At 39.7% G+C, this 17384-nt stretch overlaps 1 protein-coding gene across 1 annotated transcript in view; it reads left to right on the top strand.

The window, feature by feature from the left end:
• ERC2 (ELKS/RAB6-interacting/CAST family member 2) overlaps positions 1-17384 on the top strand; it is a 907564-nt gene that overhangs the window by 519983 nt on the left and 370197 nt on the right. The window lies entirely within an intron of this gene.

Raw genomic sequence — 17384 nt, 5'->3', positions numbered from 1 at the left:
ACTCTATCCAGGAACTAAGGAAGTGACTATAAGTAAGGAAGAAAAAACTCTGTCTCATTAATAAGAGATACATTTAAAAAATGAACAAGGGATGTAGAGATTGTAATATTTGCTATGTGTAGAGAGGGAGGAGGGCTACTTCTGAAGCTGAATGATGAGCAGAAAGCAACCTTGCATAGCACTGGGATGAGTGAACACCAGGCATCAGGAACAGCAATGCAAGGTCACGGAGATAGGAACAAACTCAGTATATCTAAGGAACAGAAAAAATACCAGAGGCATGGACTTTATAAAGGGCATAACTTTTGATGGTATTATACTATCTTACATATGATTATTAAGAAGTATTTTTTTGCTTTCAGATTCTAGAATTAGTGTAATTTGATGTCAGCTGGTGTCTTTGTGACAGTTTTTGCCCAATGTTCTGGAATCACATTCTGGATTCCTAGCGGTGTGAAAAATCACCTGTTACAAGTACCAGTCTAAAAATCTGTCAGCGAGGCAATAAACATTTGGAAACCCTAGAGTAAATCTTTCCAAAAACCTGGATTTTTGTGTAAAATGAGCCCAAAGTCAACCAGCATGCCAAGCATTTTATGGGAATAAATTGGGTGCTTTATGAAGTACACTCATTCTTCTAGGCCACTGGGACCAAAATACTCACCGCGCTGTTGCCACAGCGAGTGGTATGGGTTTGCAGTGGTTAGAGGATTTAGCACTTCTTTCAGAATTGCCTGGCTTGACCTTAAGGTAGAATTCATGCTCTGGGTCAGTGGCTGTGAGTGGGTTGGGATGTTCTTATGCAAATACTATGGATATGTTCTAAATATGTCTTACTTAGGAGACATGAACTATTCAGAAGAATTTTAGTGATAATTTCTTTTTATTCTATAAATTAAAAATGTCATGTTTTTTTTAAAGTAGTCAAATAATTTTTGAAATAACCTATAATGCTTAACTTTTTAGGAATTTACTTATTTAGCATTGTTACTATCTTCAATACAGCAATGAATGAGGAAGGAAACACAAAGCCTCTGGATAGGCCCAATAAATTAAAAATCAGTTCTTCCTAATAAAGTCATTAGAGCCTATTGTCTTCCCGCATACATGTATTTTTAATGAGGGTGGTTACCTTGTTTCCACCCCCTCAGCCAATCAGAAAATAGGTAAGATGTTACCTGTAACTAGGTACCTTGACATCAGTAAGAATAAGTGAAATCTTATTGCACATCCCTGTTAGCTCTAATATCCTATCTCTTATTAATCCAAACCAGTTCAACGTCACAATCAAAATTAGAGAAGTGGCAAAATTTAATAAAAGGCCTAAAATATTTAAATTTAGCAATTCATTTCCTAAAACCAAGATATATTATAAATTTATAAGTAAATGTTTTGCGTTTGATTTTATATCCTACATACCTCCACAACAGCCTTTTATGTACTGCTTTTATTTTTATTTTTTATTTTTATTTTTTTTTAAGATTTTATTTATTCATGAGAGACACAGAAAGAGAGGCAGAGACACAGGCAGAGGGAGAAGCAGGCTCCATGCAGAGATCCTGATGTTGGGATTTGATCCCGGTACTCTGGGATCACACCCTGGGCCAAAGGCAGGCCCTAAACCGCTGAGTCACCCAGGGATCCCCTCTACTGCTTTTAGACTTTTTTTTTTAAATTAGCTAAAATGACCCTTTCTGTCTATTCTCTGAGAATATCTTCTGTAAGCTGTTAAGAGCATCACAATCTTTGTTGGTATAGTAATGATTGCATTTTATGTAAACTTCCTAATTGCATTTTATTTTTATTTTAAAAAGTGCTAAAAATAATGGTAAAGAGCATGTGGTTTATATACTTGATATAGTTAAGACAAATATGGAAATTATTAATATCTTGAAAATGCCCTTCCTGAGACTTAATCAGTGACACTTTGAAGGTGAAGGCATGTTTGAAATATGGCACTACTGTGGCCTTTTCATAAAAAACTGGATCTGAAAAACAAAATGTCATTAGATATTTTAACAATTTTTGGTTCTAGCTTACCTGTTTTATTTTCATATGTGTTTCCAAAAATGAATCATGTTCCTAAACAGAAGATGGCAGGTACTGTTAGGGCTTAGAAGGAAGCACCTTCAGGAAGGAAGCATGTAACCTGGTTCCTTTCCTTTCTCCTCCCAGTAGTGGGTATCTATGTAGTTTTTGTGGGATAAACTTGAAGAGAGTCCTCAAAATCAACTTAACATGTAGCTGTTTCCTTTATGAGACTAGATTAGCATGTTTGTACATCTTCTGGTTGGCAAATGCTTCAGTCAATGAACAAACCATTTCTCCTGACCTGAGGTAAAGCTTAACAAGTCAGTTGAGCAGGGGAATTTGTGATCTTCTGCGACCTTATGTGTGAAGGGAAGAGCTATAGGGTGATGGCTTTCTAGAAGTAGTAAGAGATTCGGGTACATATCATCAGAAAGAGGATTTTGGCAAAGGTAGTTTCCACTCTAAAGAAAAAAGCTGATGGTATTCTCACATGTTAAAGATGGTATTCTCACATGTCCTCTAAAGTAAACATATTCATGGCCTCTGAGTTCTCTGATCTTCTATTCCATTCTTCACCAATAAAGAGTGTTAAGAATAATTTAGTATTCAAAGAGAAGAGACCCAGGCCGTGTCTCCCTTTCTCTCTAGATGAGACCTGAAACGGAAGGAGTTTGGGAGGCTAAAACTGTGGTTGGTAAGAAGCCTAGTCCATAAAAACCTAGGGCTGTGGTTGGTAAGAAGCTAGTCCATAAAAAGGACTCTCTATTGTCGACTAATTTCTGCATGTGTCTCAAAATTTCTTCTCATGCTGCATCTTCTCCCTATCATACAGTTAAAAAACTCCATGATAAAATATTAAGGGAATGTGTTTTCTTAATATATCACTTTTGGAGACTTTGCTCAGATGAGTATCCGGTCTTCTTGCTCTCCAGCTACTAGGTTCAATGGCCTGTGTCTTTAAAAAAACAATCAGGTGGGCAGCCCCGGTGGAGCAGTGGTTTAGCGCTGCCTGCAGCCCAGGGCATGATCCTGGAAACCCGGGTCGAGTCCCACATTGGGCTCCCTGCATGGTGCCTGCTTCTCCCTCTGCCTCTGTCTCTGCCTCTCTTTCTAGCTGTGTCTCTATGAATAAATAAATAAAATCTTAAAAAAAAAAAATCAGGTAACAGGAAATGGCAAGAGTGTTTTATTGGTTTCAGGAAGAGGGAAGGGAATTGGAAAGTCTTTTTTTTTTTTTTTTTTTTTAAGTTTTATTTTTTTTTTATTTATTTATGATAATCACAGAGAGAGAGAGAGGGAGAGAGAGAGGCAGAGACACAGGCAGAGGGAGAAGCAGGCTCCATGCACCGGGAGCCCGATGTAGGATTCGATCCCGGATCTCCAGGATCGTGCCCTGGGCCAAAGGCAGGCGCCAAACCGCTGCGCCACCCAGGGATCCCGAATTGGAAAGTCTTGAATCTACCTAAGGAAGATTCTTTTGAATCTCTGCCTTGAAGGGAAATAGTCCAGCAAAAAGGAAGGGGGGGGGATCCCTGGCTGGTGCAGCGGTTTGGCGCCTGCCTTTGGCCCAGGGCACGATACTGGAGACCTGGGATTGAATCCCATGTCGGGCTCCTGGTGCATGGAGCCTGCTTCTCCCTCTGCCTATGTCTCTGCCTCTCTCTCACTGTGTGCCTATCATAAATAAATAAAAATTAAAAAAAAAAAGGAAGGGGGTCATTATCTTGGTTTTGAAAAACTAGAATAGTCTTTGATTAGTGAAGTGATGACTAGGACCATTTAAAAGGACTAGACACTCAGAGTTGCCAATCACTTTGTTCTCCCCCATAGATGACAACTGTATGGGAAGATAGCATTGTGGGCATGAGCAAGGGAAGTGAGTTGAGGGAGTTTAATGCACAGTAGTGTCAAGTTAGAATCCTGTGTCCCCCTCATGCTGGATATGTATAGTCTTTCAGGAGGCTGATTTGTTGGTATGTATTCTAAACCTTAAAGATATGGAAGCCTTTTGACCTAGCAAATGCCCTTCCAGGGACTTACCTTAAGTAATAACTTGATCATGAGAGGAGAAAATGTTCAGAGATCATTTCTGCACAGTTATTTATATAATTTGAAAATTTGGAAACAACCTCAAGGCCCATTAGGAGGGGATTATGATAGATTACACTGTGGCCCCTAGAGAATGAACTAGACCAATATTTATGGGTAGGAAAATGGCAATGGTATTTTGTTAAGTTAGAAGGAAGGTCACAAAGCAGTATGCATAGTATGATTGACTTTTGTTAATGCCATAGGCATAGATGGCAAGAAGTTTGGAAAGCCACAAATATGGTCATCAGTAGTTTTCTGGTTCCTGGAGTTGTGTTTTGTTTTTATTTTGCTTTTTTTTTTCTCTCATATTTTCCCTTATTTCAGAATTTAAAATACGTAATTGTGTATTATTTGACAATTGAGATCAAAGTTGATAAAGCAATTTGGGGTTTGGATAATGAGAAAAAGAAAAAAATCCATGATTCATAGCTAAGGAAAACTACTTTCAATTCTCTGATATATTGTATTTTTCTAAACAACCTTCTCTGGCTGTATGCATGAATATTTATATATGTGTATATAATTTTGTTTTAGAAAACCAGAATGTCCCTTAATTAATTGAGAATTATAGATTTGACCATCGGGAGGGGTGGATTCTCATATAAAAAATAGATGTACACTCACACATGCACACTTATTAATACTCACTAGTAGGTATTTTTTAACAGGTGACTTTAATATTGTATTATTAATTGATAATTATTAGTACTTGTTAGTGGTAATAAAGATAAGACATTTGATCATTCTTCAACCTAAACGGTTTTTGCTTCTTTTTTTTTTTAAGATTTTATTTATTTATTCATGAGAGACACACAGAGAAAGAGACACAGGCAGAGGGAGAAGCAGGCTCCATGCAGGGAGCCTGACATGGGACTCGATCCTCCGTCTCCAGGATGGGGCCCTGGGCCGAAGGTGGCGCTAAACCGCTGAGCCACTTGGGCTGCCCTGGTTTTTGCTTCTTTCTTGCTTAATCTTTGAGTTATTTTTTGTCATGAAATGATTAAAACTATTTACTATCAACAAATATCTAATACTGTGTTTCCTATTAAAAAATACATTGATTTTTATGTCTGTTAGTGACCTTCATGGTCATCATTATCTTTCTTTCTAGCAAGTGCAATTATCAAATAACTTGGTGGGACTGAAATATTGGGCTCTAGGATATCTCCTCTGAGGTTGCTTGTCTCTCTTGTCCCCACTGGGTACTATCACTTTTCACTACGCACCACACATTATGCCAACCCTAATCTAGTATAAGCCAATTTATGCTAGTTCTTCAAAAAGGTTATCTGATCAGTTTCTAACACCACCAGTGAAAGACTTTATACAGTCTTCCAGATCAACTGGTTCCCCATCAGCATATCACTCCAGTTTAGTCAGGTGGTCTGTTTGCTTTCCTTAGATACCCATGCATCCCTTTAAATCCTGTGTCCTTGCTGGTAGAAGGTCCATTCTTTCTCCTGTCTGTGGCCAATATAGAACACCCACAATCAAATTGCTCCTTTGACCTTTCAAGTTTGAGGAGAACAAGGAAGACCATTCAGCTAGAATTACCTGAAAATTTGGTTGTATCTACATGAATGTGGCATTATGACTTATGGTATTTTCTACTTTCAATAATGGTGATTTTATTTTGTGGAAGCATTAGCAAAGAAATTCACCTCATTGAAGAAAAGGAATTTTTGTGTCTTAAATTTTTCCCTCCACAAATGGTAACCTGAAATCTCATTCATGCTCTGTGAAATTGAAGAAATTGGATATTTGGGAATGGAAATTGGTGGTCCTCCAAGCAATATGGGATCTAAAAGTGTTAAATCCTTTTATAAATAAACCTTGATTCAGACTGGAATGTCTTGGCTTGATCTTAAAGGTGATATTATAGGAGACATATAGCTGTTGACTAGCCTTAAAGATAATTATCTACACATTCCAGTCTTAGGCTGCCATCAGCAGGGCCTGCCTTGCGATGAAGTCAATGTTCTTTCCCTTACAGGAATATTACATTTAGACAGGCCTCTAACCCCAGGATGTTTGTAAGCCACACTCAGCTTGGGAACTGTGAATGCAAAAGAAATCCCTTAATAGTAGCAAATGTTATCTTTGAAGCTTTCTAGATTTCCATGCGTCCATGTCTCAGCAATTTGTATTTATTTCTAATTGGACCAAGTCCTGCTATCTTTGGGTTAAGAGATCAATATTTGTGATTTGCTTTGCTAAATTTGTAAGAAGAAATTAGCTTTCTTTTAGACCTGTTATGTTGTGTATTAAACTCAGCTATATCACTAGGGTATGTGCATGTGAGATTTTGGATGAAGTTGTGGAATGAAGTCTGTTGATATAGGTAATTTCCTAAGGACATGAGAGAAGGAGGGAGGAACAGTTGGAGGGAGAAGGAGGGAGGAACAGTTGGAGGGAGGAGAAAATTAAAAGCAAGTTTCTTACTAGACTGTGAATACCATGGGTGCAGGGACTGAATCCCTGATACCTGCCATAGTGCCACAGTAAATTCTGTTGAATTAATGAATGAACTTATAGAGAGCTTGAAACATGCTAAATGCTCTACCTTCAATTCTTACAACAGAAGCACAGTACTCTTGTGGTCATCAAAGACTCTAGAGCCTGACAGCCTGAGTTCAAATCCCAGCCCTGCCACTTACTAGCTGTGTGATTACAGGCAAATTACTTAACCTCTCTATGCCTCAATTTCTCTATAAAATGGGAATGATAGCTCAAAGGAGTGTCACAGTATATAAGTGGGATTATAAACAATTATTTATATGTAAGACCAAGCATCCAGGTTTTTGGAAACAAAATCTCTTATGTCACCTCTGTATCAAGAGGAGTACAAAACTTGTCAGGATTCAAACCCTCCTGGGCCACCCTCTCTGGAGCAGGAGAGGGAATCCTAGTCCCAAGGCTTTCTCGATGCATCCATCACTAAAGAACATTCCCATTTGGGTTATCCTGCTATGTAATTTCGACACCATCGTGTAAGGAACACAGGACCAAAGTATAGATTTGAAAGATTCCAGAAGGGAGGCGTTTGACAAAAGGGTGCTGGGACTGAGGGTACTGATCAGACTGACTCACTGGCCTGACTGCTGTCCCTGCAACTTCTCGCTATTGGATCTTGGGCCTATTTAGCCATTCTAGGCGCATAACATGGGAATAATAATGAACTTGCCTCATTCAATGAGATAATCCTGTTCAGTAAATACATCAGCACCCGGCCCAAAGCAGGTATTCAGTGAAGGTGATTGTGTTATTATTTGAGCTATTGCTTTATCCAGGGATTTGGTTGACACTTAAGGCCTCTGGTTCCCCCTGCATTGCTCAGGACAGCTTGTCCTCTATGGCTAGTAAAGGTGGTGCTTGGGCAGATTTTGAATCCTCATCCTCTTGATGGTGAGCTGGAGTCACATCCCTCACAGCCTCAATCACAGGAGCTGCCAATGGTGTTCCCCAGGTGAGGAGGTTGCAGTGATACCCCCAGTGATGCAGAGAGGGCCAGAAGGGAGCTTAGAGCTCATCTAAGGAGATCACCTTAAAAGAGGGAAGACTGTGGGATGCCTGGGTGGTTCAGCGGTTGAGTCTGCCTTTGGCTCAGGGCGTGATCCAGGAGTTCCAGGATTGAGTCCCACATTGGACTTCCTGCATGGAGCCTGCTTCTCCCTCTGCCTCTGTGTGTTTGTGTGTGTGTGTGTGTGTGTGTGTGTGTGTGTGTGTGTGTCATGAATAAATAAATAAAATCTTTTAAAAAAACAAACAAAACAAAACAAGAAAGAAGGCCGGGCCCAAAGAAGGGAAGATGGTGGCTTGATACAGTTTTCTGTTCTTCATTTCCAAGTTCTTCCTTCTACGTGTTTGTATTCTCAGCCCTACCATGTCAGTCCAGCCCATCCTTCTCCCTGTAAGCCTTCTTCACTGGCTTGTTTTCTCTGACACTTCTATTCCTCATCCTCTCCCTTGAAGTCTCTTGGAGCAGTATTCTTCTTTCTGAAAGCTTCCTAGCCTTCTCCCCTACTTCACCTCCACTCCCCCACCATAGCTCAGACCATCCTCTTGCTAGGACTCTCTTCACTATCCCTACTTGACAAAATTCTACCTATCCTTTAAAATAGAGAGTCAAAGTTGGTAGCCAGTGATCCAGATGTGGCCAAAAAATGTATTTCATGAATTCAGGTAGGTTTTGTTTTTAATTGAGGCACCATTTCACAAGAAAATTCAGATACTTTTTCTTCTTTGGGTAAGAGGATCTGGCCACTTAGTACCTACATTTTTGCTTGGTGGAAATTAGTGGCAGCTAAGGAGCATTTTCCCTGCCTGGCCAGCATCACTCCTTGTTAATAACTGCTCTGCTTTGCTGGTGTTTAGATTTGTGACTCCTGTTTTAAGATGTTCTCTAAATATTATCACTTCTGAGAAGCATCTCCTGCCCTTGTCTTGCTTTTCCAAATGTATCTTCTCCTTGTCTTATGTCTCTAAAACTCTGCTGCCTTTTCTATAGTGGATATGGAGTTCTGTCCTGCTTATTGTTGGTTCTAGAGAATAATACTTAGCATCTATCAAGTGCTTACTAAGGGCAGGGCACAGGGGCTGAGTGTTTCATGGACATCTTAATCTCCAGGCCTCATTACGACCTTGTGTGAAGTGTATTATTATCGCTGGTCTACAAAGGCAGAAGTCCAGAGAGTGTAAGTGGCTTACTCAAGGTCACACAGTGGGTGGCAGAGAAGGGATTCAGGCCATCAACTACCCAACCTTAGTGCTTGTGTTGCCCCGTGTTTTATACTGATGGATCTTTCCGAACACATTGAAAGCTGTGGGATATTTAGGAGTATAATTCTCTAGCTCTCCTACATTAAATGTTTCCAGAATACATACTTCATCAGAGGCACAGAACTCTGATCCATTTTCTCCAGTTAAACAAGTAAGCGATAATTATATTATGGGTCATGATAGTGTTTTGAGTATTCACAACCTGCCCTGTGCTGTGCTGGACATTTACCCTGCAACCTCATATAATCCCCATAACTGCCCTATGTGGCAGAATGTGTTTCTTTATGTTCAGTTAAAGAATTGGAGGTTCAGTGAGGTCAGGTACCTTGGCCAAAGATATATAGCATCAAGTGAACAGGATTTGAACTTGGATTTTTTTTTTTTTTAAGATAGGGAGAGTGGGGGCAGAGGGAGAGAGATTCTTAAGCAGGCTCCATGCCCAGCACAGAGCCTGATGTGGGGCTCGATCTCACAACCCTGAGATCATGACCTGAGCTGAAATAAAGAGTCAGATGCAAACTGACTGAGCCAGGCACCCCTTTGACTTTTCTTTTAACAGCAGCATAGTCCCAGTTCTGCTTATGTTTCTGTTGTCTGGCTGCACAGGGGATTGTCATGATCCTACTGAGATTAGGCTATATCTGTAGGGTTGTTATACACAAATAGGTGGGCCATACCCCTGAGTTTCTGATTCTATAGGTAGAGGCAGGGGGCAGGTAAAAAGATGCTATGAATATGCATTCTCACAAATTCCCAGATGAAGCTGCTGCTGCTGGTTGAGGAACCTTCTTTGCAAACCACTGGTTTGACTATCAGGTGTTACTGTTTTTACTAATTCTAATTTTGAGTTAGGTGATTATTTATTAAGTGCCAGCCATGTGCTAGACCCCAGCTGGGGATTATAGATATTTGGGTAAATTAGACATGAAGCAAAGAGCCTAGTGGGGGAAATGGGAAGATACATACAAAGAAATTCTTAAGTGTAGTAATTTATTGTGATACATGCTAGAAGAAACAAACTTGGAGCTGAGATGAGAAATACCAGGGACAGGTGGGAGGTAGGCAACTAACTAACTGTATCTCAGGAGATTCAGAAGGGCCTTTGGGAGGTGGTGACATTTATGTTGAGACCTGATAGGTGAGAAGATACCTGTCCTTTGAAGAGTTTGGAAGGGGTGGAGGAGAAACAAGGCATGGTAGAGGAGAAAGACCAGATTCTACAAGGCCCAGGGAAGGCCAGAGTGTCATGAAATGTCATTAAAGGGGGCAGACAAGGGCTAAATAAAACAGGGCCTTTGTCAGTCAGGGAATTGGGGTTTTATATGCAAGGCAATAGAAACCATACTGCCTCTTTTAAAACAGTATTTTGATTTTGGAAGTCTGTGCTTGTAGGTGTAAAAATTCCTTTGCTCAGTTATAGGGTTTGGGCTCTCTTCACCCATAGTATAAAAAAAAGGAAGTTGGTGATTCACCCTCACCAATCACTGAGGATAGGAACATGTGTCAGGGGACTGCTGGGAGGGGTAGATAGGACGCTATATGTGCACACACCCATACCCTCCAACACAGCTCTAAACTGAGCAAAAAGGTTGGTTGATTTGTCTCCTTTTTTTCACCTTTGGAAACTGGATCTGCTTTTCTGACATAAGAGAGGTAGAAAATACTCTTACCATGCTCACCTTTGTCTTTGAAGAGGTGAGCATTGTTGCCAAATGTTGTAAGTTAAATCCTAGCAAGAATGACTATAATCAAAGACTGAGTCACAAATTAAAATGGGAACTTGTATTATTAGCTGTCCTGCCTTTCCTTCTCTCTGAATCAAAGCAGAGGATGCCAGCAGGCCAGCTGTCTCCAACCACACCTCAGTGCTCCTGAGTGTCAAGGAGTTCACATCGCCATCTCGTTCAGAAATGTGTTCCCCCTCTTTCTTTGCCATAGAATGGAGTTATACTTCTTCAAATCATCCAGATGAGAACATATTCATGATGGTTTCTACAGAATTGGGAATTCCTCCTTTTTTTGATTAGGTCTGCTAGAGTTGTAAAAGGAAGCTTTCTGGATGTTAACTTTGTAGCAAAGAGGGGTAGAATGAGGTTGGCAAAGGAAGAAACAATTTTGATGTAATAAAAATAGGATTGCTCAGAGCTGAGATGAGAGCTTTCTTACTGTTTGGTATTCAGATGAAATTTAGTTTGGAAGTCACATCAGCGAATATTATATTTCTTCAGAACCTCGGCTGTGTTTTCCATCAGGGGGCATCTTTATTTCACTTAACTTGTGCAGCAAGCTGAAAAACCATAGATGATTTCAACTTTGTTTTTGTTTTTAAAAATCTACAGGTACTCCAGACATTCAAATATGTTTTTAGTGTCCATTCTGGAACCTTAAAGAAATGATTTTGGACAAGGCCAAACATTTTGTGGCACCTACTCCACACAGTCCCTTTCTTTTCTATGCTTACTTGCATTGGCACTTAATTTGTTACTGTATATTAGAACATTTCCCCGTCGCCTCTGAAACTGTCTCAGAGGCAAGGCTTTTAGAACCTGAATTTTTTTAACACGAAACAGGATTATGGATTAATCTCAGGCAGGGAAGTCCCTGGGGGCAATGTAACCTGACAAGTAAGACTCTGCTCTTGGCGAGCCCCTTGCAGGGTCACCCTCTGTTCCTGCCATTGACCTAGTGGACGAAAGAGTGGATGTGTGTGTGAGTCTAGGCATGACTTCGCTAAAGATCAACATTTGTACACACTGGAGTCACCTTTTATACATAGTGCTACTGACATTAACCAGAGAAGTGGGCCTGACAGCCCCAGCCTTAAAGCCAGCTCGAGAGTGGCCCGGCTGTGCATGCAACGGTTTATCTGAAGGGATTCAGCACATTACACAGCCTAATTGTGTTTCGTCCAAAAGGAACTATTGCCCAGATAGAGGCGCCTCTAAGGTTACTGAGTGTGACCCATCAAAATGGGGTATTCATTTCCATATATGTATAGTTGTTAGATATTTTAAATACCAAGGCTGTTTCCCCTCGTGAAGTCCAGATACAATGATTTCCTTATAGATAATTATAACAGTGTTAATTCTTGAAGAAGGGAGGAGAAATATTTTTAAACAAAATAATTTACATATTTGGAAAATCATAAAAGGGAGAAGTCCCAGCTGAAGCAATCAGACCCTTGAGTGACTATTTGGCATTGAAGCAAGGAATCCAGTGTTTTCACTTATGTTTGTCTTGAGACTACCTAATATCAGGGTTATGTTTGATTCAGGGTTATGTTTAATCATTTTATATGGGACTAGACTATTATCTTGGTAATGAAATGGTGATTTTTTTTTTTTAATCTGAAAAGAGCTACTTGGAGAAAGAATCACTTATTTTGAAAATAGAGTTCAAAGGTGTAAATTGTAGAATATATCTTATGGGGAAAACATAGACATCTACTTCCAAAGCATGATACAAGTACTTGGTGAAGCCTGGCATTTAATATGTGAGTATAAATTGTCCTGTTGACAGAGCACTTTCCGTCACAACTGTGAAGTTTTGAAGAACAAAGTGTCACCACATTTAGATTTGAGTAGTTTTTGTCTCTGCTCAGATTATCAGTGAATGCTCCCCTGTGTCAGGGTAATTGAGAAAAACAAAAATTGCTGCTTTTAAGCATGAAAATTATGCTTGGCAGGATATGTACTTTGGTTGTTTTTATAGAAATGGGCTGGATTTGACCCTTGCCATCCACCCACTGTCTGCCAGGCTCCTTTGGGACCAATACACAGCCCCTAGCAGGGGTTGAGGGACAATCTCCGGTGCAGAGCCAGGTGAGAAGCAGAGTAACTGGTCCTGGGAGCCTGGTGTCATAACCCCACTCTCATTAGTTCAGCTGGATGGCCAGAAAGTAAAGTCTCAGTCCCTAGAGTGCAGGGAGGATGTTGAGCAACACACTGATGACTGCTAGGATTGGAAGAGGGGCACAATTTAGCAGATCTGCTGTTGTGATCCAGTGGATACTTAATTCCACTTAGAGATGGAAGGAAAGTGGATAAACTCTCCATCCAGCCTGAAAGGACAGTTCTATTCCATCTGTCCATCAGCCTTGCTTACGTGGTGTCTCTCAAACTCATCCTCAGTCACTTTGTATGTGGAGAGAACTGGCTGTTTGGGTGGGCGTCTTTGTTCCAAGTCTTCTCTTTATGAAGCGGTTTTCCCAAAGTTAACCAATTAAGAATTGTTTTTTTCCATGTAGCAGTAATCGCTCTGAGAGGAGGGAGCCAAGTCGCTGTGGGGGATGCTGTGCCTCAGGGACACATTTGGGAGGATTTCCTTCTCCTGAAGCCACAGGGTCAACATAAAGCCCTATAAAATGTTTTAAATAAAGAAGAAATTGAAGCGGAAGATTTCATTCTGGCACTTCATGTCTGCTTTTTGCTTTCCTCCCACTGAGGAGCTAACCAAGCCAGAAGCCTGGAGGATGTATTTAGTTTGAGGATAATGAAGCTTTACTGTGATTTTTTAAACTTACCTGGATTATAATTATAAGGAAACCAGTACCTGCCTTTATGGGTTAGTCTGTGATGTGCTGATGGCTGTTGTTGAACACAGTATTTTAAACGGTGTGTGTGTGTGTGTGTGTGTATGCGTGTGTGTGTGTATGGTGGTTTATTGGTTTTATAAAAAGGGCACCGCAATTATGAAATTTTTATCACTTGACTCTTAATGAAGTCACTTTCTCATCCTGATTCAGTAGATGTCAAGCCATTGATTTGTATGCTGATGGTTTTGCATATAAGTCATTGTCCTAATGGACAACGGAAGGCATTTAGGGCGTGAGCATTCTCTGCTAACATCCTCATAGTTATGACATTTTGGAGAGGATTCTTCTTCAGGATGATGGGAATGGCCTCACTGACCTTATGTGAACATTTCTCATCTCTCCCAGTATTTGTTCTTGCTGTCCTTTTTGTAGCTGAAGTGGGCACCAAATATGTATGGCATGCGCTTAAAATTGTCTTAACTTTTAATATTTAGATAATTATAGATTCATATACAGTTTTAGGAATAATAGACATTTTGTATATCCTTTACCCAGTTTCTCCCAGTAGTAACGTGTTGCAAAACTGTAGTATAATACCACTACCAGGATGTTGATACTAATGCAAGTTAAAAACACTTCCAACACCAAAAGGATCCCTCATGCTGCCCTTCTATAACTGCATTCAGCTTCCCTTCCCATTCCTTAACCCTGGTAAGCATTAAACTATTCTCCATTTCTATAATTTTGTCATTTGAAGAACACTGTATAAATGGAATCATATAGAATGTGGCCTTTAGTGATTGGCTTCTTTCAGTTAGCATAATTTACTGGTAATTCTTCCAAATTGTTAGTTGTATTAATACTTTGTTCCTTCTTATTGCTGAGTAGTGTTCCACAGTATGGATGTACCACAGTTTAACTATTCACCAGTTAAAGGACCTCTACGTTGTTTTCGGTTCTTGGCTATTAATAATACAGCTCCTATGAACCTTCATATATAGGTTTTTGTATGAACATAAGTTTTTATTTCTCTGAAGTAAATAATGAAAAGAGTACAATTGCTAGGTCATATGGTAGTTGTATCCTAAATTTTATAAGAAACTGCAAAATTGTTTTTCAAAGTAGTACCACTTCACATTCCCACCAGCAATGTATGAGGAATCCAGTTTCTCTGTATCCTCACCAACACTGGATAGTGCCACTATTTTTTATTTTAGCCATTTAAATAAGTGTGTAGCATTATTCCATTGTGGTTTTAATTTGCAATTCTTTAATGGCTAAAGATGTAGAACACTTTTGTATGTCCTTATTTGCCATCTGTATGTTCACTTCAGCAAAATGTCTATTCATGTCTTTTATCTATTTTCAAATTGTATTAGAGATTTTACTGTTGAGTTTTGAGCCCTGTTTAGTATAGTTTAGTTCATGTTCTTTTTTTTTTTTTTTTTTTTTTTTTGTCTATGGATGTCGAATTATTCCAGCACTATTTGTTGAAAACACTATATGGGCAGCCCGGATGGCTCAGCAGTTTAGCACCCCTTCAGCCTAGGGCCTGATCCTAGAGTCCCAGGATCAAGTCCCACTTCAGACTCCCTGCATGGAGCCTGCTTCTCCCTCTGCCTGTCTCTCTGCCTCTCTCTCTCTCTCTCATGAATAAATAAAATAAAGAAAATCTTAAAAAAAAATAAAAAAGAAAACACTATCTTTATTCCACGGAATTGCTTTTGCTCCTCTGTGAAACACCACTTCAGCATTTTCATGAATGTCTGTTTCTGTTCTAGTGACGTATACATCTATCTCTCTGCCGATATCACCTGTCCTGGTTATTGTAACTATACAGTAGCTTTGATATCAGGTAGAGTGATTCTTTCCACTTTATTCTTCTTTATCAGGATTGTTTTAGCTATTCTAAAACCTGTGTCTTCCCATATATATTTTAGAATAAGCTTGTCTATGTCTTTAAAAAAAACTTGCTGTGGGATGCCTGGGTGGCTCAGCAGTTGAGCGTCTGCCTTCAGCTCAGGGTGTGATCCTGGGTCCAGGGATCCAGTCCCATATGGAGCTCCCTGAGAGGAGCCTGCTTCTCCCTCTGTCTATGTCCTTGCCTCTCTCTGTGTGTCTCTCATGAATAAATAAATACAATCTTTAAAAAACAAAAAAACTTGCTACGATTTTGATAGAAATTACATTAAACCTATCATCAATCCTAACCTAACATCAATCTTAGAAAAGTTGACATATGGAAGGGGAGGAGGGCGGGTGTTGGAGGGGAATGGGTGACGGGCACTGAGGTGGACACTTGACGGGATGAGCACTGGGTGTTTTTCTGTATGTTGGTAAATTGAACACCAATAAAAGTTAATTAAAAAAAAAAAGAAAAGTTGACATACTTAATTATTTAGTCTTCTAATCCATAGATGCTCTATTTATTTAAGTTTTCTTTGATTTCTTTCATTGGAATTTTATAATTTCCAACATACAGATCCTGTACTTTTTTTTTTTTTTTTTTTTTTTTTAATTTTTATTCATCCATGATAGGCACACAGTGAGAGAGAGAGAGAGGCAGAGACACAGGCAGAGGGAGAAGCAGGCTCCATGCACCGGGAGCCCGACGCGGGACTCGATCCCGGGTCTCCAGGATCGCGCCCTGGGCCAAAGGCAGGCGCCAAACCGCTGCACCACCCAGGGATCCCAGATCCTGTACTTTTGTTGTTGTTGTTGTTCTGTTAGTTTTTTAGAGAGAGAGATAAAGTGCATGTGCACACGAAGAGGGGAAAGGGGCAGAGGAAGAGGAAGAGAGAGAATCTTGAGCAGGTTTCACAGAGCCCAATGCAGGGCTTGATCTCACAACTGTGCGATCATGACCTGAACTGAAATCAAGAGTTGGATGCTTAACCGACTGAGCCCTCCAGGCACCCTCAGGTCCTGTACATGTTTTAAGTCAATACATAAATATTTTATTTTTTAGAGAACTATAATTGGCATTTAGTTTTTAATTTTTGTTTCTATAGTTTACTATTAACATATAGAAATGCAGTTGATCTATGTGTGTTGACCTTGTGTTCTATAACCTTGCTGAGCACATTTGTTAGTTATAGGCATTTTTTCTTTTAGATTCCTCAGGATTTTCTGCATAGGCAATTATTTCATTTACAAGTAATGACAGTTTTGTTGTTTTCTTTCTAATTGTTATATCTTTTATTTCTTTTTCTTGCCTTAGTGCAGTAGTTAGAACTCCAAGTATTATACTGAGTAAGAGGGGTGAGAGCAGATAACCTTGCCTTACTCCTGATCTTAGAGGAAAGCATTCAGTCTTTCACCATTAAGTATTATGGTAGCTGTGGATTATTTTTGGTAAATATTCTTTATCATGTTAAAGAAGTTTTCTGTCTTTGACACATACATTTTGAAATGCAATTTTATATTTTTACAGTGAGTAGGTGTGGCTTATGATATAGCTGAGTTTTGGAAAGGGAGATTATCCTTGGTGGGCTTGATCTAATTAGTAAGCCCTTAAAAGGGACCAGGCTATTCCTGAGGAAAAAGAATCAAGGCGTGAGAAAAATTTGATGCAAGATAGGTTTTTCTGTTGCTCACCTTGAAGATTTGAGTGGCTCATGTGACAGGGAATGCAAATAGTCTCTAGGAGCTAGGAGTAGTAAGGAAAAGGAGACCTCACATTTGAACTGCAGGGAACTGAATTCTATTACAACTGCATAAGCTTGGAAGAGGGCTCTGAGCTCTAGATTAGAATGCAGCCTGCCATATCTCAATTTCAACCTTGTGAGGCCCTGAGCGGAAAAACCAGTCACACTATGCTTCCTGCCAGGAATTCTGACCTACGGAACTTTCAGCTGTCAAGATGATGGCAATTTGTTACATAATAATAGAAAATTAATGCAAAAGTCAAGTAAGATATTTTGGAACAGTGGTGGAATCAAAGGGTATA

Source organism: Vulpes lagopus, chromosome 7 (genome assembly GCF_018345385.1).
Source record: "Vulpes lagopus strain Blue_001 chromosome 7, ASM1834538v1, whole genome shotgun sequence".
Classification (NCBI taxonomy): Eukaryota; Metazoa; Chordata; class Mammalia; order Carnivora; family Canidae; genus Vulpes; species Vulpes lagopus.
This window is presented reverse-complemented; position numbering and strand designations above follow the sequence as displayed.